Source organism: Pipistrellus kuhlii, unplaced genomic scaffold (genome assembly GCF_014108245.1).
Source record: "Pipistrellus kuhlii isolate mPipKuh1 unplaced genomic scaffold, mPipKuh1.p scaffold_m20_p_15, whole genome shotgun sequence".
In the NCBI taxonomy this organism is placed as follows: Eukaryota; Metazoa; Chordata; class Mammalia; order Chiroptera; family Vespertilionidae; genus Pipistrellus; species Pipistrellus kuhlii.
This window is the reverse complement of record NW_023425460.1, coordinates 39,510,584-39,534,416: the sequence shown is the minus strand read 5'-3', so window position 1 is coordinate 39,534,416 and position 23,833 is coordinate 39,510,584. Positions and strand designations below refer to the sequence as shown.

At 49.0% G+C, this 23,833-nt stretch overlaps 1 protein-coding gene across 46 annotated transcripts in view; it reads right to left on the bottom strand.

Annotated features, from left to right (window-relative positions):
• The window catches only part of TCF7L2 (transcription factor 7 like 2), a 193,971-nt gene that overhangs the window by 95,134 nt on the left and 75,004 nt on the right, over window positions 1–23,833 (bottom strand). The gene's annotated exons all lie outside the window — the stretch shown is intronic.

The window sequence follows — 23,833 nt, the reverse complement described above, 5'->3', positions numbered from 1 at the left end:
GAATGAGAGCACGAAGGCTCTCCAGAGGCCAGGGAGGGCCCACGCCTACCGCTCACTTGCCAGTGAGCACGCAGCCGGCAAGCTGGGGATTCCCTCTGTCGGGGAAAGATCAGAACGTGGCCCGCATGGGTTCAGGGGAAAATCAATAACCATCAGAGAGGGAAAGGGAGAGAGAGCAGGCGCTAATTCACTGCCCTTTCATCTCAACGGAAGCGCAAGGTTCCTAGGCGACACGGTCTTCTCTGTCCTCCAGTTCTGGCCAGCTCAGACCACAGGAAGCACGGTGTGGACACTTTCATGAATGTCTGCAGCAGTCGTTACAAATGTACTCGCTTATGGGCGTAAGGGCGAAACTGATCACCGATACCTGGGCATCAGGGGGAAACTGATCACCAATACCTGGGCATCAGGGAGACGCTGGAGATGGAAGGTTTATAACTCATCACCGAGGTCAGCCCTCTTATTGGCAGAGCTCATGCCTCCTCCCTTTAATGTAAGGAAATGAAGGGTGTGGCTTATCTCCTGCACATCCCAGGGGAAGGCTGAGCAGGTCTCCACGCAGACGCTGGGCCCCGGCACACACTCACTCTGGGGGTCAGAGGAATTGCTGCAATCCCTGAGCTCTGAAAAATGACCCAGAAGCACAAGCCCCACCATCTCCAGCAACGGGGGACCGTGCCAGCCAGCACCCCTAAAACAGCCAATGGCGTGTCTTCTGAAAGAAGCCAGGGGGTTGAGAACTTGACTTACCCCAAGAGGGCGGAGGGTCCGATCCCTGACTACTAGGGATGGGAAGGAATAATCATACACTTGAAGCTAGGCGATGGGTCCCCACGCCTCCGGATTCTCTGAGGACACCAAGGTCAGCTCTCTTGACCCTGCACTCCGAGGACCTCGGGCCTCCCAGATGCCCCACGTGAGCTCTGGCCTGGACAGGAACTGCCCTCCGGCTCCCACAGGCTCTCCTCGCACCACGGCAGCCACGCCATGCCTTCCCGGCAGGGCCCTGGCCTTGGCCTTGGCCAGCCACCCTGCTCTCCCCCACGCGCTTCCCTGGGCATTCTGGGCGCCCACGCCACCATCACACGGCGGACCAATGTACCCTTCCGCATCTAGAAACACAGTCTTCTGGGAAAAACAGGCTCTTTTTGGTGCGGCCGGGGAGTTGTGCCACAGCTTGTAATTTTGGCGAAGGAAGTGATTTCCTGTCTGACAGGAAGCGGGAGCCAGAGCTGACTTTAGCGGAGGCTGCGAACCTCCGGCTTCCAAATTACGAGGGAGAGAGAGGGGCAGCACTTCCACTGATCAGGGAGCCAGAACCCCGAGTCTCCCAGGACCCGGAACCTCTCCCCTGACCCCTGTTTACTAAGACAAGTTTATCTAACGGACAACCCCGGTGCATTCTGTCCCCAAGAAGCACGCCTGGGCTCTGCTTCTGTAACAGCACAGCCCTGGTAAGGCTCCGAAAGACATAATTACCAGCGGAGTTCTGAACTTTGCCCAGATAAAGGCTGCTACGCCAGGCTCCGCTGTTTGTTCCTCTAATCAACCACAGTCAAGTGTGAGCAGACTCCTGGACCTCCTTCTTCATAGCCAGTTTCTCTCTCTCTCTGAGGTCTAGCCACGCCTTCTGTCCCCCCACCACCCCCCCAATCTTCTTTATCCTGGGGTGTATTTTTATGGGCAGGAGAATACATTTTGATTCGGGAAAAATCCCACCGATGGTATGCCACCCAGGTGCTTTTAGGAGGAACAGACACTCACAGGAAAGCTAAGACGTAAACTGGCATCTGAAATCACACGCCCTTCCCTCATCCCGCTGGGGGGAAGGAGAATCTACAGCACAGCGAGCATGGACCACCGACAACTCGCCAGGCTAACATTAACACTCAAAAAAATTTTTTAAATATATATTTATTGATTTTTTTTTACAGAGAGGAAGGGAGAGGGATGGAGAGCCAGAAACACCGATGAGAGAGAGACATCGATCAGCTGCCTCCTGCACCCCCCCACTGGGGATGTGCCCGCAACCAAGATACATGCCCCTGACCGGAATTGAACCTGGGACCCTTGAGTGCACAGGCCGACGCTCTAGCCACTGAGCCAAACCGGTTAGGGCTTAAACACTCACATTTAAAAAGAAACACCTGGCTCTCCCTCCACACCCACACCCACCACCACCACCACTCCCCCCAAAAAAATCTGCACCCAGGAAAGCGGAGTGGAAGGCTGGGGTGGCAATGAAGGCGAACACAGCCTGGGCTTTTCCTGTCGCTTCCTGGCGTGTTTTTAGTAGTTTCTAAATAAAATACAGGATTTTTTTTTTTTCTTCTGGCTTTCTTGTTCTTTTCTCGGTGCAGTTGCGCAGCCAGCCCCGGGCGGTAAACAGTTAATATTCCACGCTCCCCCGCTGCCTTGAAAACCAAGGAAACAATTGAGACATTGTCCAGCGAACAGGACTCCGGGGACTGACATTTTTGTTTATGTCCCAGTTCTCAGCCTGTCAGTTTCCACCAGGCTGCCTGACCTGCACTGGAGGGGCTCCGCTTCATTTATTTTATTAAAGTTTCGGTGTCTGTTTTTGATTCAGACTCCGAGCCTTCCCCACCCCCCTGCCTTTTCCCCAGAAAGTTGCCTCCTCCCTGGGAGGCTGCTGTGTTGCAATTCCTTCTCTTCGGGAAGCCGTTGCCAAGAAAAGTAACAAAATATTTTTTTGAATACCGATGTTTTTGCGTGGTTTTGCCAAAGGGGGTGGGGACCGGGGTGGGGACCCTGTACAAGTCACCCAGCCTTAAAAAAAGAAGAAGAAGAAGAAGAAAAAAGCCTCCTGGCTTCATGGAGTCTTGAAAATAGTCTGCTGAACTGTGTCCATCGGGGTGGGTGCCGACGGTGACCTAACTGCCCAGCTGCGGCGCTCAGAAAACACTGAAAAATCCACAGATAGGCCCAGGAAAACCCAAACTCTGGGATCACAAACAGAAAGGGAACATCAATATTTTCCTCCCAACCAAGGACGCTGCCCGGCCAAGTGTAGGCATTGCAGCCCCACAGCTCTCTTCCCGGCCATTGCCCCCCCCCCCCCATCCCCGATGCCAGCCCTTTCGGAGCGTGGGGGTTGCACTTTGGGCCCTGCTCCCGACGCTTCCTCTCCGTGACAGGCATGTACGGCAGCGAGCCCCGTTTTCTGTTTGCAGGATGGGCACGACCCGAATCACACCCCATGCGGCAGCCGCCGAGTCCAACGGCACATGGCACTGGGTGAGGACCGGCGATGGAATAGAGGAAGCGAAGTTCTCCTGCTGCGACCGTCACTTCCTGTCACTGAGCTAAGAGGTCTCCCTCTTCCTCTCTGGCCCAAGCCCATCATCTCTGCACATAGGTGCCACACACACACACACACACACACACACACACAGTCCAGGACCTTCACACGGGGAACTTGTACAAGGAACAAGATGCTTGAGAACTGGAAAGCTACAGGGCTCCAGCCTCCCTCAGGCCCCCTTGCTTGCTCACACTGGATAAACAGCCTCCTCTTTCCACCAGGAAGCAGACCAGTGAAAGGCTGGGCTGGGGCCATCAGCTGTCCCAGAGGACCAGAGAGGGAAGTCATACGATTACCTGTATGCATATAACCACAATTTCCAACTAATCATCTATACCAATGGTCGGCAAACTCGTTTGTCAACAGGGCCAAATATCAACAGTACAACGATTGAAATTTCTTTCGAGAGCCACATTTTTTAAACTTAAAACTTCTAAAGCCACTTCTTCAAAACAGACTCGCCCGGGCCATGGTACTGAGTGGAAGAGCCACACTCAAGAGGCCAAGGAGCCGCTTGTTTAGAATGGAGGCACCCCCTTCCTGCTTCGGCTCTGCTCCTTCTAGACCCTTTCAGAGCCTCCCCAGGCTCAGGCCCTCAGACACTGGAATGAATGGTGACACCTCTATGGTATATTGGTATCTAACAGGCCATCCTCTCCCGTTTCCTAAAAGGAAGCCGGGCTGGGCAGTCACCAGTGATTACTGAGAGCAAGTTGAAAGACAGAATCCCTAAGGGTCAAGGGTAACATTCACAGCCACCTCCTTCTTCCTCCTGTTAAGGCCCTAATATGACCCAGGATAGGACATGTGCAAGGCATTAACTCCTTCTTGCCGGAAGCTCCCATTTGCCCCACGCAGTGAGCATCACAGCTCTGCCACCTCCCACGGATCTCAGGGTGAGCAGGGTCTGCCGGGAGCCCTCCCTGACAGCCCGTCTACAACTGCCCAGGCCGAGGTCCTGCCCTGTCCCATTCTCTGCTTCCTCCGCTGCAGGTCTCCTATCTCCACCTGAAACGGCCTTGCTTGATTTCAGGCTGAAGAAGGGCACCGTGAGAGCTTAGCCACTGACCAAACTAACGCGGCAAAGCTCTGGCTTTCCAGCTATGAAGAAGCCTCTTCTTTCCATCTGGGCGTCAGTTTTCTTCATCTGTCAAGTGGGAACAAGGATAATCCTAATACCTGGTCTCTAAAGGGTTGTATGGATTGAAGTAACGTAGGCAGGATCTGGCACTTAATTGACGTGGTCAAAATATCATTTATTTTTATCTGATTTTGAGTGTTTATTCATTATCTTTCCCCTCCCCCCCCTCAAATCATTTGTTTACTGGCTTGGGTGTCTATGTCTCCTCGCCCTCCCAACCCCAATAGAATAGAAGCTCCATGAAAGCATTAATATCTTCTTGCCCACCGAAAAAAGTTTGGCTCAGTGGATAGAGCATCGGCCTGCGGACTGAAGGGTCCTGGGTTCGATTCCGGTCAAGGGGATGTAGCTTGGTTGCGGGCATATCCCCAGTAGGGGGTGTGCAAGAGGCAGCTGATCGATGACTCTCTCATTGATGTTTCTAACTCTATCTCTCTCCCTTCTTCTCTGTAAAAAAATCAATAAAATATATATATATATATTTTAAAATCTTCTTGCCCACCGGCATGTCCCTGGCCTATCTCCTCATGGGTAAGCACTAAATATTGGTTGGCAGGACAGAAGGGAAATAAAAGGGAGGGCAGGGGAAATCAAGGCAGAAGTCCGGCTCTTCAGCTTGGGCAATCAATAACCGCTAATTATCATCATCTCCTCAGAGCAACTTTCGTCAACTGATATGAAGGGGCCAAGAAAAATAAAAAGATCTTCATGGGTTCTGAGGTCTGTGGTCTACAGACGTATGTAGCCGGGATCACATTTCAGTCCTGGCCTCCAGGTTCGCTCACGCCTCCTGAGGACGATGGGTTGGGGAGATGTTTGGAAGGGCCCAGCCCCACACAGCACCAGGAACCCCATCCCAGGACACAGCCCTCCGTTACCCCCTAGACGCTGTCCCCTGGTCTGCCCATTTCAAGTGACGATGCTTTTCCAAATGGCAAACGAATCATGTCAGACCAAAAGCCATTTTAGAAGTACACTTTGTAAAAAAAAAAAAAAAAAAAAAAAAAAAAAAAAAATTGCACCATAGCACATTTCATTTATTAATTATGCTATGGACTAGGGACCAAAGTGGTAGAAACCTCAGTGTACTGGAAATAAATGCCCTTCGTGGTTACCTAAATCCTTGGGGTCCCCTTGATGTAATTTCTTAGGTAACAACAGCTTCCCAGTCCTCTTGCTCTCCTCCCCCCAACCCCACCCCACACACACACATATCCCAATAACACAGAAGAGGGAGATGACTCAGCATGGGACTTGCATGATACAATGATTTGGACTTTTCACGTTTTAGTTATGTGTACGCCTGGGCATATATTTCTGTAGAACTGCCGCCTAGTGATGGTTTTTTGTTTTGTTTTTGTTTTTGTTGTTTTTGTTATTGAATCTCAAGTCTCACCCCTTTTCCTTCCTGCCTTCCACTCTTACCCCTCTTTCTTTCCAATTCATTTTAAATTAAAAACAAAAACAAACCATATGCAGGTATTGGAACTCAAACAAATGCCAAGTCAGAAAGATGTATTTAATAAGCATGTGAGCTTTGTGGTCAGAAAGATCTGGATTTGAATCTTGGCTCTGGCACTCGCCTCATACATTAACTTCTTTAAGCTTTGGTTTTCTTGTCTTCAAAATGGGATAAAATCGCCCACTTCAAGAGGGACTGGGCTGCTGGGAAGACTGACGAGATTGAAATGCAGGAAGCTTCTTTCTGTGCCAGGGCCAGGTACCCAGCACCTCATCAATGCATGGCCCAAGTGTTTACTGCCCGTGCCTGTCTGTATTTTCCAGACGTGGGGCCAGTACCCAGTTTCTGCACCCCGCTCCAAGTGAGTCGTTCGAATCATACTTACATTCTAGTTTAAAGTTAATCCTCTGGCTTCGAGTCCTACCCAAGAAAAGTCGTTTCCTTAGATGTGGCTTTCAGATAGCAGACGCCCAATCAGAATCCCAGTTCCTGGGCCAACTGCTGGCAGAATCTGGGGCCACGGTAGGCAGACACAAAAGGAACGCACAGAGAGGACTGGCAGGTTTGAGTGCGTTGAGATTTAGAACCTCGTCGTTTAAAAACCCACCTATGCAAAGTTTTAAAACATCCCAGACTGGGAGAAAGTACAACCACGTCTCTAGCTTACCGAAGGAGCGCCTCTAAATCAGTAAGAGAAAACCATCTGATTCTTTAAAACGAGCAGAAGAAACAAACAACGAGGTTGTCAACCTCAGAAGTAAAAACACTAAAAATGCAAATTAACACACACCGCTGCACACTTATCAGACTGGTGAAAACTCAAAGTCTGGCAGGACCACGTGTTGGCGAGAGTGTTGACGGACTTCCTCACAGGTCCCATCATTCTGAAGAGTCTGACCATGCCCTGTGAACTACAGGTGAAAGGCGGCAATTTATATCCTACCAATTCCTCCAGACAGTACGAACCCAGAGAAACAGTTATCCACATGCCTGTGCCTATGCAGGCCTACCCACAGATGGTTAATGTAGCTCTGTTTGTAATCCTATGAGACTGTAAGCAACCTAAGCAACTATCAATACAGAGATGGGAAAACTGCGGTCTAGCCATACAATGGAACAGCACACAGCAATTAAAACGGCTGCACTAGATTTCAATGTACAACATGGGGAAAATCCAAGTGCCGTGTTCAATGGGGTAAGCTATCGAGTATCGTGAAATATAAGCCCACATACCTAAAGTTTAAAAACCACTGACATTAATTGTAATGCATTATAGATCCACTTACGCGTGGAAAAAAAGTATAAAAACCTGGACTGGAGAAATATCATATTAGAACAGCTCTCTATGGATGGGGGGAAAAATCATGAACTAGGGAAAGGAACATACTAAGTTTTGTTCTTTGAAACACAAGCAAGAAAACAAATAATTGTTACATTAGGTGGCAGGCGTGTTGTAATATCCTTTGTACCTGACGCTATGTTCAGTCTGAGAACTGCCAATCATCTTGGAAAACTCCAATCCTTAAAAAATCCAAATGTGTACAAAAGATAGAGTGACTACGCCTGGCATTAAAATGCTCACCAAAACCTTCCATCCGATAGAACTCACAGAAAGATCTGGAACTTCCGCTCCAGGTCGCAGACAGGCCCAGGCTGTGTGAAGGGAGGTGCAATCGGAGATGGAGGGAGGGCTCATCTCGATGCAGATCTCTTCTGTTGGTTCCCTCCTTTCGCCTTGAGTTCACACCTTGTCCCCCTAGCAACCCAGAAAGCCTCACTTCCTCCACTGGAGCTCACAGCGTCACAACGGCGGGACAGGCCTCCGAGAGCTTCCTGGGGAGGCCTGGCCGGCACCAGCCTGGGTTTGTGTCCGGCTGTGCCCCTGGTTTCTGATGGGAGCCACAGAACACTTGGAGGTGAGCGTTCCCGTGCGGGAGTCACAGTCCCTGCAGCCAAATGCCGCTTGTCACTTACACCTGTGTGACCTTGGCCATACCATTCCTCTCCTTAGCTAGGCCTCAGTTTCCTCATCTGCGAAATGGAACAGCACCAAGAGCTAATTCATAAGGGTCTGTAAATGACTAAGAACAGGAAGTGAGTAAAACCAGTGAGTGAGTAGAGCAGTCAAGTCACTGACACTAGTGAATGCTCAGTAAACTCTGGTATTAACATGACTCTGAGAACATCTCTCCATTTCTCAATGCATCCATTTTTCTTCACTACCACAATGGGGGCTGTGTATCACATCAAGAGAACTCCGGAGTTCCCTTTCAACATGCCACGTCCAGGATTCAGTCTGAGATCCAAAGAAAAATCAGGACCAGGAGAGCTATCGCGAAAGAACAAGGCGCTGGTCCAAATCTGTGATCCTGTGGGAACTGAGGCTCCAGGATGGTGCCCGACCAAAGTTCCCCCAGCTCCTTCCCCTGGCTCCTGTTCTAACCTCTGGTATCACACCGCTGGGCCCAACAGGATACCAGCAATCCCCACCCTTGGCTGCGTCTCCAGCTGATTCCACGTTGCCAACTGAAAACCTTGGGAGGAAATTCACATCGGCATCCAGACACCGGAACACTTGGCCAAACCCAGCCCTGCTGGCCTCTGCAGGCGGCGCTGGCCACCCCTGTCACCCCAGCCCATTTCCCTACGCCAGTGGCCCGCCCTCCCTCTCCTTGACAAACGCCCTCTCTGCCCACTCACTTACTCCACACAGTCGTCCAAAACACGCACTAGCTCACCGAATGTCCTCTCAACGGGTTATATTTTTCAAATCATGTTCTAAAACTTAACCACAAGGCTGCTGGCACGAGAGCTGTGCTTGTGTCTCACATCAGGCCTGGACTCACGGTGCGGAAAACAAATCAGGACAAGAGTCATCACAGGTATGTGCCTAAAACAAACTGGGTAGATCAGGAGTTGATTTGTTTGTGTGTTGTTGTTGTTTTTTTTTAAAGGCCTAAGCATTCCAAATTAAATGTGTAGAGGGCATTAAAATGATCACCCTCTTTGGACACATCTCACTTTTTTTTTTTTAAATATATTTTATTGATTTTTTACAGAGGAAGAGAAAGGGATAGAGAGTTAGAAACATCGATGAGAGAGAATCATCAATCAACTGCCTCCTGCACACCCCCTATCGTAGATGTGCCCGCAACCAAGGTACATGCCCTTGACGAAAATCGAACCTGGGACCCTTCAGTCCGCAGGCGATGCTCTATGCACTGAGCCAAACCGGTTTTGGCATCTCACTTTTTTTTTTTTTAATCACGCATTCTTGGAATTAGAGAGTGGAAGGAAATGAGAAGACCATTCCCGAAGTCCATTTTTTAGTAACCGTCAGAAACATGACTGTGTACACTGCCGACATTCACGGGTGTGAAGCACAAAAAGTGGGTTGAATCTGCTCAGCACGCCTGGTCCCCGCCTCATCTTGTAGGGCCTAAGGGTTGTGGACCACAAGGAGACATCCCATCCGTGGGAAGAACTAAGTGGAATAAATCAAGTGGCTAAACCACAGCCTAGATCCTACGCCCAGGTTCATTTTCTTGGGCACATTCTCATTCCTGCTTCTGATGAAAAATGTTCCTCTCTCCTACCACTTCATTTGGAACGTGTTTTTAAGGGGCATGTCAGTAAGAATTTCTTCACTGTGCCATCTGACTGGTCTCTGATAGATCCACTAGGGAGTCTCGATGTAGGGACCGTTTCCCAAAAAGTTCATTACCAAAAGCGTAAATGACTGGTGTGATGAGTCTTAACATTTAAGCAGGGGTCTTCACCCAGACAGGAATCCAGAGGGCCTGTAGGGGGAGCTCTCACATCCTGTGTCATCGCAAGAGGCCTACAGGAAGGACTCCCTGGTCACTGTAGAGTTCTATGATTGTAACAGTCCTCCCCTTACCTTCCTCTTCCCCTCTGCAAGCTTCTTCCTCTGCCTTTACCACATGGTTGCTAAGGCTGCAATCCTTTCTTTTTCTGGAATAAATCCTTTTTGGTGATAGTATACTATCAATGTATGCATCTTTCCCTTGGGCCCTAAGGCCTCAGAATCTCTCTTAATGCTCCAGGCAGACCTCCCCAGCCTACATTTCTGGGTACAAATACTGCACTCTGCTCCAAGACCTTGGAACAGAGAGCAGTGTTTGTTGTAGAGTTAGCAGGATCTTTCCATGGTAAAGGAAAATGGAAAGAAACGTCATCAAATAGTCAAGTTGCAATAATCAATACATCAAACGGAAATAAATACCCATATGCTCATTTGCCACCAACTGTCCTTGATAAGAAAGCAACACTCCTACAATAACGTGTGAACAAGGAGGGACCCCTGGGCTCGCCGTGGCACCTCCTTTTTAGGTAGGTAATCATCACATTTTTTTCAACAAACGGGACAGGACTTCATACCATCAATTAACTGGTTGCTTCTGAATAGCTGTCAGGCACAGTGAGAAGAGAGCTTTAGGGCAAAGATGGGGATGTGAAGTGGCGGCCAGAAAAAAAAAAACTCAAAAAATACAAAAACAGGAATTTCATGAAAATACCTCAAATTCATTTTCAAAATTCCCCGTGACCGCTGGAGGAACCCATGGAACCTGCTTGTGTTTTGCCACAAACCTCTCTCTAAAAATTGTTGGTAAGAGAAGGGTGTGTGCAGTCTGCCCGCCTATGAAAGCAACTCTCCGATCAGCACAAATCAACCCATTTGTAGTACAGAAGGAACAAGTGTGTTCTGCTCGCGTGGGTCCCCAGTGACATAGCAGAAGAAGAATCAATCCTTAGTCCAATATTTTTTAATTCCAAAGGACAACCTTTTGATTAAGACTTAGAAAACAGTTCTTGGTTGAAGTGACAGAAAACCACCTCGAACGACTGGGCTTCCTAACTGGACGGTCCAGGGATGCGAAGCTGGCCACACAGAATTAAATGATATCACCCAGACACTCCCTCCCACAAGTCTTCACCTGCAAATGCGCAGTACCCTCCATTCAGAGGCACACGCGCCCGCATGCCTGTATGTGTGTCAGAGGAGCTGCAAAGAGCCATAGGTTCTGATCTTCTCTTCCTGGTGAAGATGCGTAAGCATCTTTGCGTAAATCACATGCCTGCCCCTTGCCCAATCGCATGCTTCCCAGGATAGCCCAAGAGAATAGGGCAAAGGTAGTTCCCTGTAGTTAGGAGGTGGAGAAGAAGGCTTTGAGCAGGGGGAGATGATGTAGAGATAAATGCCTTCTTTGGAGCTCTACTCTTTTCAACATTTGGTTGCTTAGACTGGGAGGTCAGCGTGTAGGTGTTATTCTCAATACCTGAAAGCAACGTGATGACTTAAGAGGAAAGCATGACAGAGTTACCAATAAGTGCTTTGTGGAAGCAGGGCGGGAAGGGACTTGAGGGGAAAAGGAAGGGAAAATGCTTGGCTAGCTTCTAAAAAGGGAAATGGTTTCTATCAGTCAAGCTTACTAATTCGATCCCTGACAATGTCTTGCCCTGGCAATGGCAATTATGGGTTCCAGACATTCCTTCATTTATAGGCTTTGGCTGAAGGGGACTGCTACCTCTTTCCAAAAAGATGTTTTCTTTCCTGAGTGCCAACTGAATCATCCCGAAGGTTAGCGCGGGGAGCCCTTCTGCCCCCCCTCCTGTTACCGGGACACTTTAATTAGATTTTATGTTCTACCTCCACCCATCAAGGTTGGCTTCTCCCTTGAATCTGAAAGGGTTGGGGAACAAACACTTCTCTTAGAATCTGACACACGTCCCCTAGTCAGGCCCAAATTCAGGAGCGTCAGAAAAAGAGTGAGAAGTGGGCATCCAAAGACGGGTCTTCATAACGGGACCCCCTGCACCTGACATGGCCGCTGGGAGTCCTGGAGTGGCCTAGTCCTAGGCTTTGTAGTATGGGCTTTTCTTCCCTCCTTCTTGAAAAAATATTTTATTTTATCGGTTTTAGAGAGAGAGGAAGGGAAAGGGAAAGAGAAATACTGGAGATGTGCCTGCAACCAAGGTACATGCCCTTGACCAGAATCGAACCTGGAACCTTTCAATCCGCAGGCCCAACGCTCTATCCATTGAGCCAAACCGGTTTCGGCCCTTGCTAGTTTCTTTACCCCCGCACCTGAGCAACACAGACCATGTCCCAGTGAGGGTCACGGGCAGCCCAGGCCCAGGAGCAGGATGAACAAGAGGCCTCTGTCCACTGCACTTGGACACAAGGTGACCCGTCACATCCAAGCCTATTCCACAGCCCGGGTGATGCACTGAATCACGGCTCGGCCCTGCCCTGATGCAGGCTCTGGCTGGAAAACAGATTGCATCACACTGTGCCGAGTTCTTCACGAGCTTCTCATTGCGGACAAGCCACGGCTGTGATCCACTGCATGCAGGACCCAGACACCTGCCACATGCTGCTGTGCTAGCAAAGGACGGAGGGACCAGGGCCAGCGCTCTCCTGCTGCGCCCTGCCCCTCTCTCCTCCAGCGGACACCGTGGGCCTGCAAATCTCAAAGTCACGGCCTTTCAAGGACGTGACAGGGCCAAGTGCGCTGGGGTCTCTTTCGAAAGACAAAATCTAACCCTAGCTGGTTTTGCTCAGTGGTGAGAGCATCATCCGTGGACTGAAGGATCTCAGGTTCGATTCAGGTCAAGGGCAAGTACCTCGGTCGCAGGCTCAATCCTTAGCCCTGGTCAGGGCCGATATGGGAGACAACCCATCAACGTGACTCTCACATTGATGTTTCTCTCTGTGTGCCTCTCCCTCCCTTCTGCTCTCTCTAAAAATCAATCGGGGGAGGATGAACAACAAGAAAAGACAAAATGTACCCTGCAGAGTCTCAGTGGGGGAATGCGATATGATCTGGCGGAGGATTTAAAGGCCATCTCAAGTGTGGGGGGGAACTGTGGGGACCCAGGATGGAAGATGGGAAGTCACAAGGGTGGGAGGTGTGGAGACACTCCAGCCACAGCCAGGTGAGAGGTGGGCAGAGTGGACTCCGGAGGTAATGGTGGAGGGGGTGGAAAGGAGTCCGAGTGCACAAGCCCTTGGAAGGCAGAGCTAATCGGACACGGGGATGGATAGGCTGGTGGACTGCATGTGGGGGTGAGAGAACAAGAGGAATCAAAGATAATGCAGGGTTTTGAGGCCTGTGCCACAGGGGAACGGTGTTCACCTTCACTGCCAGGCTAAACTCTGGGAGTAACAGGTTTGGTGTGTGGGTGTGGGGGGGGGGGGCGGGGGAGGGGGAGATATAGCAATTCTGAACCTGGATATGTTGTATCTATTTCGTTTCCCACACAAAGTGGAATCTGGCTCTGAGGGGAAAGCATGGGGCTGGAGCAGAGACCTGAGTCATGGCCTGAATAGGCATTCCTACACGTGGGATCCCGGGCAAGCAGCTAACCCACTGTATTTTCACATCCCAATATGCCATAACAACCAACTTTCCTAGCCAGACGCTCCAGAATCCCCCTCCCTCCAGATCCCAGCATACTCCCGGGGACAATTCTGAAACCCAGGTGCCCCCATCCGATTAATTTCCTAAAAGGATTGAAAATCCGACCCGCGCGCCGTGAACAAACCAATCACCACAACACTTCCCGAAATAGGCCCGCTTCCCATAATAAGTAATCAAGGGCTGAATTCCCAATGTGCCAGTCTCTTAAAAGGCTCAGTCACCCCATCCCAGGATCCCCAAGAAAGAGTCAGTTCAAACGAAAGTTGTAAAGCAACAGACGTCCTACGAGCCTGACCCTCTGGTATATGACATCAGATAAACGCTACCCAACCACGTTCCACATCAAAGCCTTTTAGAGGCGCTCCTCTCCGTGATGGAATGCATGAGGGTAGGTTATCAAGTTACTGGCGAAACCTTGCACGGTGTTCACACCCGAAATCATGTTTCCCCAAAGCAGGCCGCCATCTCACGTGGAAAGCGAGCCTGTGGGCCAGCCCCGTGCTCACCAGGATGATTCTGAACACTGGAAGGTAAGGAAGAAGCACACTCACGCCAGACCAATCAACTCCAGTCCCTCGCCAGAAACTAGTTTTCTGCTTCATTAACAAAGCACCACCATAGGCAGGGAGACAGCCACACGCGAAGACATGAACCATGGGGCCCCCTTGGCCTGGACACGCGGACAGTCTGGTCGGAGAGACAAGCCCCATACGCCGAGTTAATGAGCAAGACAGAAAGGACAGCAGGACAGGATGGCTGCCAGAGGCACACTTCTGCTTTATTTACTGGAAAAATAAACATGGGCAAAGCCATGAGTTGAGCTCTAAGTCGATCCGTGTTAATTTAAAACAGGCTCCCGTGTTTGGTAAACAGAGCAGGTGCTGAAACTAAAACAATTTTCCGAAGTTTGTTCCAATCTTGTCCCTGGGAGGCTGGGGAAGAGCTCCTCGCTCGCTCGCTCCAGGACGCCTCCTGATAAAGGTGCCAGCACCCAGAGGACCCTGCCCTGGCCAGTTTGGCTCAGTGGACAGAGATCAGCCTGTGGACTGAAGGGTCCTAGGTCAAGGGCACAGGCCGGGGTTGTGGACTAGATCCTCAGAAGGGAGAGTGCAGAAGGCAGCTGATCCATGATTCCCTCTCATTATTTTTTTTATATGTTTTATTGATTTCTTACAGAGAAGCAGAGAGAGGAACAGAGATAGAAACATCGATGAGAGAGAATCATCGATCAGCTGCCTCTTGCACACCCCCCACTGGAGATGTGCCCACAACCAAGGTACATGCCCTTGACAGGAATCGAACCCTTCAGTCCGCAGGTCGACACTCTATCCACTGAGCCAAACCAGTTTCGGCTCCCTCTCATTATTGATGTCTCTCTCTCTCTCTCTGAAATCAATAAAAACCTCTCCCTTCCTCTCTGAAATCAATAAAAACCTATTTAAGACAACTCAAAAAGAAAGGTCTTGCCCTAAAGAAACCAACTGACCCCTTGACCCAGTGCTTCCCCAACCCAATTTTAGGTTTTTTTTTCCAGTAATCCACCAACCCTAGGTGAGACAAATGTCAGGAAACGCTGGCCCAGAGCGCCAGACTTCTTCCCAAGCATGAAACCCAGTGCTGAGACATAGTCAGACCGCCTGGGGCTGCCCGCCTGCCCACTTTCTGTGGGCTGGTCTGAAACACAGCAACAACGGGCACATGTGAAAAGTAGTAGGTTTTCCCAGAAACATCGTCCAGCGTCCTATTCCTGAGCAAGGTCACGTGCAGCGCCCGAGAAATAGCATCTGCGCAATCCCAGGCCATTCAAGGAAAGGACGCTCAAGCTAAAGACACCTGCAATTAGCTGAGGTCATTATAGAAGTATTCCCCAAGACCTCTACCGCCACGCTCCTCTGTGCTGCTGGTATGGAGGAGAATATTAAGGGGATCCCAAGGCATTACTCCAGGAGGCGTCTAAGAAGAATGGGTGTGATTCTGGGGGAGGAAAAAAATCACAAGAACATCAGCTGACTTTAAAACCTACTCATCATGTAAGAGCAATCCTTTGGGTTGTGTGATTTGGAAGGTGAACGGCCTGGGGACGTTGCTTCGGACGGTTGGAGGAAGCCATGCCATCACGGTCAGTCTAACTGTCACACACTACCAACAGTGATAAAAAGGGAGACTGTTCAGGATGACCCTTTGGGGCTATCTACCAGGAAATATGTGGACGTGTCGTCCTCTTGCTTTTCTTCCTAGGAATCTATCCTAAGAAAATTCTTAAGAGGGGAGGGGGCTACAGAGATGTTCCTCACAGGATTCAAAAGGAGATACTCTCAACCCCAATAACAGGGCGTGTAAGCAAACTGGGGTAAAATATGATGGCTGTAACCTGGTCCAAAATCCTGAAGAATTTTAACGACATGAGAGAGCTGCTGTCTTATTCACGACATCACTTCTCATTCTAAATAAATACAGGGCTGGGAATACTGAGCATGACAGTGAGTTCCAAGATGTTGAAAGTAAACATAAATATTAGTACACGAGAGGGAAACGTCTAAAGAAAATAAACCCAATATACCGGGTTATTTCTGAGTGGCAAAATTATGGGCTAGTTCCCAAACTGCCCACAGCAAACATACATTTTTATGCATGAGGAAGGCTACACTTAAAAAGGAATTTCACTTAATTTAGAGGGAGGGTTTGCAATAAAAAATGAGCAATTCGCACCCTTAAACAGTTTCAGATCAGCCACTGAAGAGATGCACTACCATCGGGGTAACTGAGAAGAGACAACTAACCTAGGAGGGAGGGAGGAAGAGAGGGAGGGAGGGAGGGAGGATTGCCATCAAAATTCAATATGGGTACAGGGGAGGCCTGAGCGGGACAGGAGAGCAAGACAGGATCAAGGGGTGCATGTTTCAGAGAGAGGGATCTCATCACAGAGAAAAGCAGAAAGCCCGTGTGACATCCAAGGACACGGAAGACATGAGCGTTTCTCTCTCTCTTTTCGGGAACAGTCTGCATGGACCACCCACCACTTCTGAGCAGGGGCTTAGACTTGGGAGGGACGGTGGTGGGTGACTGACGTGTGACCTCACGGTTGCGAAACTCCTTGTGATTGTCATCCGAAGCGACAGAACCCCCCTTACACAACCTTTCTTGGTAGTGAGTTCTCCATGGCCACGGAACCCAAACCTCAAGAGCGTCAGGATTCCTCCCCGTACTTTCTGGAAGCAGAGGAGGACACTCGGGCTTTTAATGACAGACTCTTACTTCTTGGGGTTGTCTGCATTCTTTCCCTTCGGAGAACCCCTGATCCTAGCCCCTACTGCCCTTGAAAGGGGACAACCTGGTGGCCGGCTTGCGGGTGTCAGGGACGCACAGCTCTCCTTACAAAAATAGCAGCTGTGTGGTGCTGGCCCGTTTGTTTACCCTCAGAGAAAGTCCTCACCACCCTCGCCACAGTTCTGTCTGTGAAATGGGAAAGTTCTGACTCAGCCGCTGCTGGGAAAGCCATGCCAAGTCTTCTAGAAAGTCTGGTTGAGTCATCGCTAGATGGGGGAAGAGAGGGGACAAACCAGGGGAAAGTGTACACGTGGGGGAGCGAGTGGAGAGAGCGCACAGGGAAAGCGTTCAGGAAATCGGCACAGATACCCATGGCCCATCCCCCACCTTCACCTGTCCCTCCCTCCCTCCCCACACTATGTCCTCAGTCCTCAGCCACACCAGAGACCAAATCCCCAACCTACCTCCTGCCTCCCTCTCCAGCAAGGTTAGCAGGTATCTGAGCCCTGCCACCCCGGCCAGCCGGGGGGGGGGGGGGGGGGGGGGTGCCCCCTACAGCCCTCAGCATACCACACTGGGCCCAAATGCTTGTATATTTAGGGATGGGGGGGGGGGGTGTGCAGGGGGTTAAGAACTGGCACGCCCTAGGCCAGGCTGCCTTCTGTCACATCCTGACTCCCACAGTTGGACAAAGACTTCACCTCCTGGGATAATAAGCACCTATGAAGCACGGAGAACCATGCCTGGAACCATGCCTGGAACACAGGAACCATGCCTGGCACACAGGCTTATTTGCTATTATGGTTATTATCATCCATCACTGACTCTGCCTATTGCCATATTGCTTTGGGGGCTCATGAAACCCAGTATCTCAATCTCTCAAAAAGACAGCTCTTAAAACAGAATACACATTTTTCCAAAGAAGGTATTATGAAATGTAGTGGGGAGGGGAGGGAGATCTGGGGGAGATAAGAGATCAACTGAAGGACTTGTATACATGCATATAAATACAACCAATGGACCAGCAGGTAGATGGAATGGTACTCAGCATCACTAACCATCGGGGGAATGCAAATCAAAGCCTCAATGGATTAATACCTCACACCAGTTAGAAAGGCTATCATCAAAACACAAGAGATAACGCACCAATGAGATATGGAAAAAAGAGAACCCTCTGTATGACTGAGGGGAGTGTAAATCGGTGCAGCCACTATGGACAACAACATGGAGGCTCTCCAAAAAGTTAAAAATAGGACTGCCATGCGATCCAGCAAACCGACCTCTGGGAATATATATCCAAAGGAAGTGAAAACAGGATCTCAAGGAGATAGCTGAACTGCCATGTAACTGCAGCGTTATCCACAACAGCCAAGATATGGAAACAGCCTAAGTGTCCATTCAACAGATAAACATCTAGATGAAGAAAAGGTGGTGTGTATTTGCATATACACAACAGACTATCATTCCACCATGAGGAAGAAATCCTGCCATGTGACATGAATGGACCGTAAAGGCACTGTGCTAAGTGAAACACGTCAGACAGAGGAAGACAAATAGTGATAATACGTATATGTAGACTCTGAAAGAGCTGAACTCACAGAAATAGGGAGCAGACTGCTGGTGACCCGGGGCTGGGAGTTGGGGAAAATAGGGAGATGTTGATGAGAGGGTACAAATTTCCAGTTAAAACGTGAATTACGTTCTGGGTATCTAATGTATAGCATGGTGGCTATGATGATATACTTGAAAGGTGTTAAGAAAGCAGATTTTAACTGTTCTCACCAACCAAAAAAATGATAACTATGAAGGCTGATGGGGGCTTTAGCGAACACTATGATGGCAATCCTTTTCAATACATAAAGTGTATCAAATCAACACTGCACACCTTACACTTACACAATGTTATATGTCAATTACATATCAATAAAGCTGGAATGAATTTAAAAAAATTAAACACCTCTCCCACTGCAAACCCATTCCCCTCCAATATACCCCATTCAGGGAATGGAGTTCTGCAGCCACCTGACTCCCCTTTCTCCCTCAACACCAATATCTAAGCCATCAGCAAGTTCTGCTGATGTCCCTTCTGAATCTGTCTGCTTTCACCCTCCCTGCTGCCATCCGCTTAACAGGAGCCAACCCCTCTAAGGATTTCCCGCAATGGTGGGTTAAACACCCAGTCCTCACCATATCCCCCCAGGCCACTCTCCCTGCGCCCTCCAGACCTGTCCCTGTAGCTGGCTTCCTGCTTCTCTCCTAGCCAAGTTTTGTTTTGTGTGTTGTTTTTTTTCCTCCTATGGCCTTTGTCCATGTATTTTCCTTCTGCCTGGAATGTTCGGCCACTTTCCACACCTTCCCTCATACCTTTGCCTGGCCAACTGCATGGAAGCCTTCAAATGTCATGTGAAATGCCATTTTCCCCGAGGGCCTTCCCAGCCTGTACTCGTCACCCATTTCTCAGTCTGAGTCCCATCTCCCTGGCCACACCCGCTCGCACCCGGGACTCCTCACGGGACCTGGAACAATGACTCCTACCCGGCAGGTAGGGGTTACGAAGGTCTTGCTGGGCCAAGGCTAGCAACAGGGCCTCCTGGCACACCCACTGCCAACGGCATCCGGCAGAAGAGGGCAGGATGCAACAGAGTCAAGCAACCCCTGACACACAACACACCCGCGTGTTGAATAAAAGAGGATGCTCTCTGAGTTGCTTTTTATTGTTAACTAGGAGTAAGCCTCCCCACTCCCTGAATTCTTCAGAAACCAACAGCAAAAGGTCCGCCCTTCCCTCTGAGCTGAAGTGAAAATCCCCCACGCAGACAGCAGAGGCTCGCCTGGAGTTCTGACCGTCACGCCGTATCTCCTAAAGAGTCTCCGCTCGCTTTCAGCATTTAAGCAAGAACCACAACAACAACAAAAAGTTCCCGGCCCTGTCTGGAGGGCTTTGCTCCTCGGGACTCAGACAGCGTTCTCATCCCAAAAAGCGGTGCTCGTCACACCACAAAACACACGAGACCAAGAACCGCTGAGAAATGTACCCTAAGGTGGACTCCACCTCCGCTACTAAAGGAACCCCCGAAGACAACGTGGTGGGATCTTTTGAAGCCTTTCGCCATTTTGTAAGATACACGCTGTACCAAAATAACACCATCTTGGGGACCGAATCTTTTCCTGCTGCGTACAAAGGACGCGGAATGAAAGCCTGTGTCTAGCAAAGACACCGGGGGGTGGTGTCCAGGGAGCAAGCAGCCTCGAACCCCTCGAACCCTCTGCCTACCGGCCCTGGAGGCAGCCCGGCCAAGGCTCAGACTCAACCACTTACACAACCAGCTGCCTGGCACTCATTGTGGACAAAACAATTTTAAATATAAACTGAAAAACACCACAGGGAAGGAAACATGAGCTACTTCCGTGAATGAGAAACCAGGACGGGGAGGCTGAGAGGGGAGGGAGAACCTGCCCTTGTGGGTAGTGTCTTGGAGACTTTTAGGAAATAGATGAATTGGGGGGGGAGGGGGGGGCGCCAAGAGGGGAGTTGAGAAAATGCAGAAGAGAGAGAGACAGCTTTGTATGTAAATTCCTATTTTTTTGGTGATTCAAGACATCACCCTTGAAGGATAAGTTACTCTTTATTTTTTTTAAATACATTTTTATTGATTTCAGAGAGGAAGGGAGAGGGGGGGAGAGATAGAAACATCAATGATGAGAGAGAATCAATGATTGGCTGCCTCCTGCACACCCCTCACTGGGGATCGAGCCCACAACCTGGGCATGTGCCCTGACTGGGAATCGAACCAGCTGAGCTACACCCAGCTGGGCAATTTCTCTTTAAAATACAAGTTGAGAAGCTGCTGGATTATAACCAACAAGATAGTGTAGCCATTACAGGAACTAAAGTTTCCTGGGCTTGTTTCTGACTTTAAATATTATTTAATCAACTAAATATGAACTCCACTTGTTGAGAACATTTATTCTATACATCAATATTTTATAATGTGGTAATCCACAAACCACATGGGGAGAAAAAAAAATCCAATCCGACTAAAATATTCAGACAAAATGCTTTTGACTCCCGTGTGAGAATTCTGCCCCAAATAGGGACCGGGGAAAAGTTACTTTCTTAGCCAGGCTGCAACAGAGACAGTCTCCAGTGATTCCTTACTAACAAACACTGGACACTTCTCTGTTTCCAGAAGAAAACATTAGAAACCGTTATGAAACTGCTTGGCCCAGAAGTCACAGTAACTTCCAATTTCACAGAATTTAGGAAGCAATCCTCAGACAACTATTTTGAAACCCATCTGATGAAACGCTGTGATGTGACAATGTTTCATCACTTGAAAGGATGAAAAATGAAATGTGAGGAACAGTCCAGTGTCTGGATAAAAACTGGCCATTCATCTGGGCATCTCCAGATGGACCACATTCTCTGGCCAGGGTTGAGCCAAATGACACACACCAGCCATAATGCAGAGGGACCCCTTTATCCACATAGGCATCCTCTGTGTCCGGTCAGCACATCACTCTGTGTCCAATGAAAATGCAATGACAAACGTAGTCCCAAGATGTATGATTCCTCGATCCCCCAAACTGTACGTGGCCAACCGTCTCCAGCCTTGCTCCATCCTACTTTCCATCTCCCTCTACTGATACCCGCTACCCCCACCCCACCCCCAGCACCCAACATCTCTCCTCCTTACCACTTAGTGTCAGGTGAAGATTGCAGAAATGCACAATTACAGGGCTGACTCATATAACCAAAGACACCAGTCAGCTGCCACAAGCATTAAGTATTTCACAGATGTGGTTTCCTATTGTCCAAGCTAAGGCTTTTCTCCTCTCTCCAGCTCCCAGAGCCCACCCCTCCACCACCCTCCCAAACCCCCCTGGGCCCTCCCCCAGGTCCCCAGGAACAGAGCAGAGAGCACAACAGCTGCTGTTACAGCTGCCACCTGGGGCTCCTTGGGACAAGGGTCTCCATCTCAAGGGTGGTGGTGTTCTCCCAAGTGGTTGCCACGGTAAGCATGCCTTCGAATAAACAGCAGAGGGAAAACAAAAACCCAAACTCCTCTCCTTGCAATTCTCACCAAAAAACTCACATGGGCTCCAGAAAAGAAATATGGTTTAACCACTGCTGGGGGTAGTGCATTCTGCAAATGAAAGTATCAGGTGCTTAAGGCGTACTGGTGGCATCTGTCCTTATGGGATTGAGGAGGCAGGTGTTAGAGAGGAGGACAATCATCTATCTCTTTCCCAATGGCCAAAACCCGACTCCTGCTCATCCGGAACGGGCCTGTGTGCCTCCAGGACATACCTGTGAGGGGCTGTGTCCACTCTGAACCACTTCTAAGAATTACAGCTTCTCTCCACATTCACAGAGAGAAGAGTCCTCCAAGGGATGTTAAAGATAACGTCCTATCTCTGTACATTAACAAAACAAACAATGTGGGCAAATCCCCCACCAAGCATTTCCAAAGGCAAGAGAAATAAATGGCAAAGCCTAGACCCACGCTGGGAAATTCGGGGTGGCAGGAAACGCGAAATGGATGGGCTTCCTCACATTCCCCTCGAGGACTCGAACAATCCCCCTTCTGTAGAATCTTGGGGAGTTGTTAACACACGGTTTAACACGACATCCCTGTTTCCTAGGAGAAAGCTGTGTTGGAACCCGGAGCCAACAGCCTCTTTATGCCAATGACACCGTCCCTGAGGATGACCCGATTGAGAGGGAGCCAAACAGAGCCCACCATGGAACGGTAACACCTCTCCCTTAGGAGAGAGCACTCCCCAAGGCCCCGGGAAGGGGGCAGAGAGCGGGTCCAGCCCTCGCTCTGGCCACTAGCACAGCGTGTGACATTGGGCACGTCACTGAAGGCATCTCTGGGCCTGTTTCCTTTTCTGGGAGCAGGTTGGGCCTAACTGAGCGCTAAGGTCACTTCCAGCCCTGAACTCCTGGCATCAGAAGAGCATGTGTCATTAGGAGCATCAATTTTATTGTGGGGTTGGAGGAAGGAGGAAGTTTCTGGAGAACGTCAATCTTTTCTATATGCCTTATCGATATCAAAAATGCATAAGACATTTTCACAAACAATGACCCAAGAAGTGACTTTACGGAAATAAATTACTTTCTGGTAGATAGACAGATACATCCATATATATATATTTGATACTCCTATAACAGAGGCATAATTAGTTAAGGAATATATTCTCAATTACAGCAAAGCTACAAAATAAGGAGGCAGTTGACCTGGATTTTGACGTGATGCATCCGAGATCTTTCTACCTAAGAAAATCATTTTGCCATTTTTAGAAACTGCAAGTAACACGGAGGCAAAATATATTAGTAGGTAACATTTTGTGATATTTAAAATATAAATGAATTGTTCCGTGCTTTGCATAATTCTACCTGTCATAAATTTGTTATAAAAGTACCTTCCATTCATAATTTCAAAAGTATAAAGTCCAGCTCATGACATAAATCTAAAAGAGAGAATAAAATCCTAATATGTCTGAGCTACCTTCTCAAGAGGTTCATTTATAAATTCCACTTGCGAGCCTACAAAATCCTTAGACAGTGCATTAAAAATATATGTAGACACACACGGTATGATGTAGTCTCTTAGTACTACAAACAAATGGTTCCTGTATTAATTAAACCCTGTGCTTTCAAAGCCATGGATGTACAGATTAAATTTAATTTAAGCCTTTTCTAAGTTCATTTCTTGGATCAATCAAGCATCCCAGAAGACATTTTTCTGATGTTAGTGTAGAGTGTTTCTTTACAACAATTAAGATAAATGGGGGGCTAGGGGGCTGGAAAAAGTCTAATTTCTAATTCCCTCCTCTGCCACTCGCCTCCCCTAAAGGACTTTTTCAGGGAAGCTTTGGAGTATTCTAGTCTTTAAAACTGCCCGGGTACCATTTCCAGTCTGCCCTACACCACGAGGGCCATGCCTACTAGCTGGAGCCCGTGAAGCTCCACTCCACCCCATGCTAGGGGAAAGGACGGGTGGGAAATTTTCCAGGTGGGTAATCATCGCTAAGGTCCAATAGAAGAAAACAAGTACCTTCTAGACATACACCATATCCAAGAATATGCCAAACCAAGTTTTTTTTAAAGTAAGAAAGACTGACAGGCAAGGCCTGTTATCATCAACCGAAGAGCGTGTTCTCCATCTCCCCCTCAGGAAAGGAAG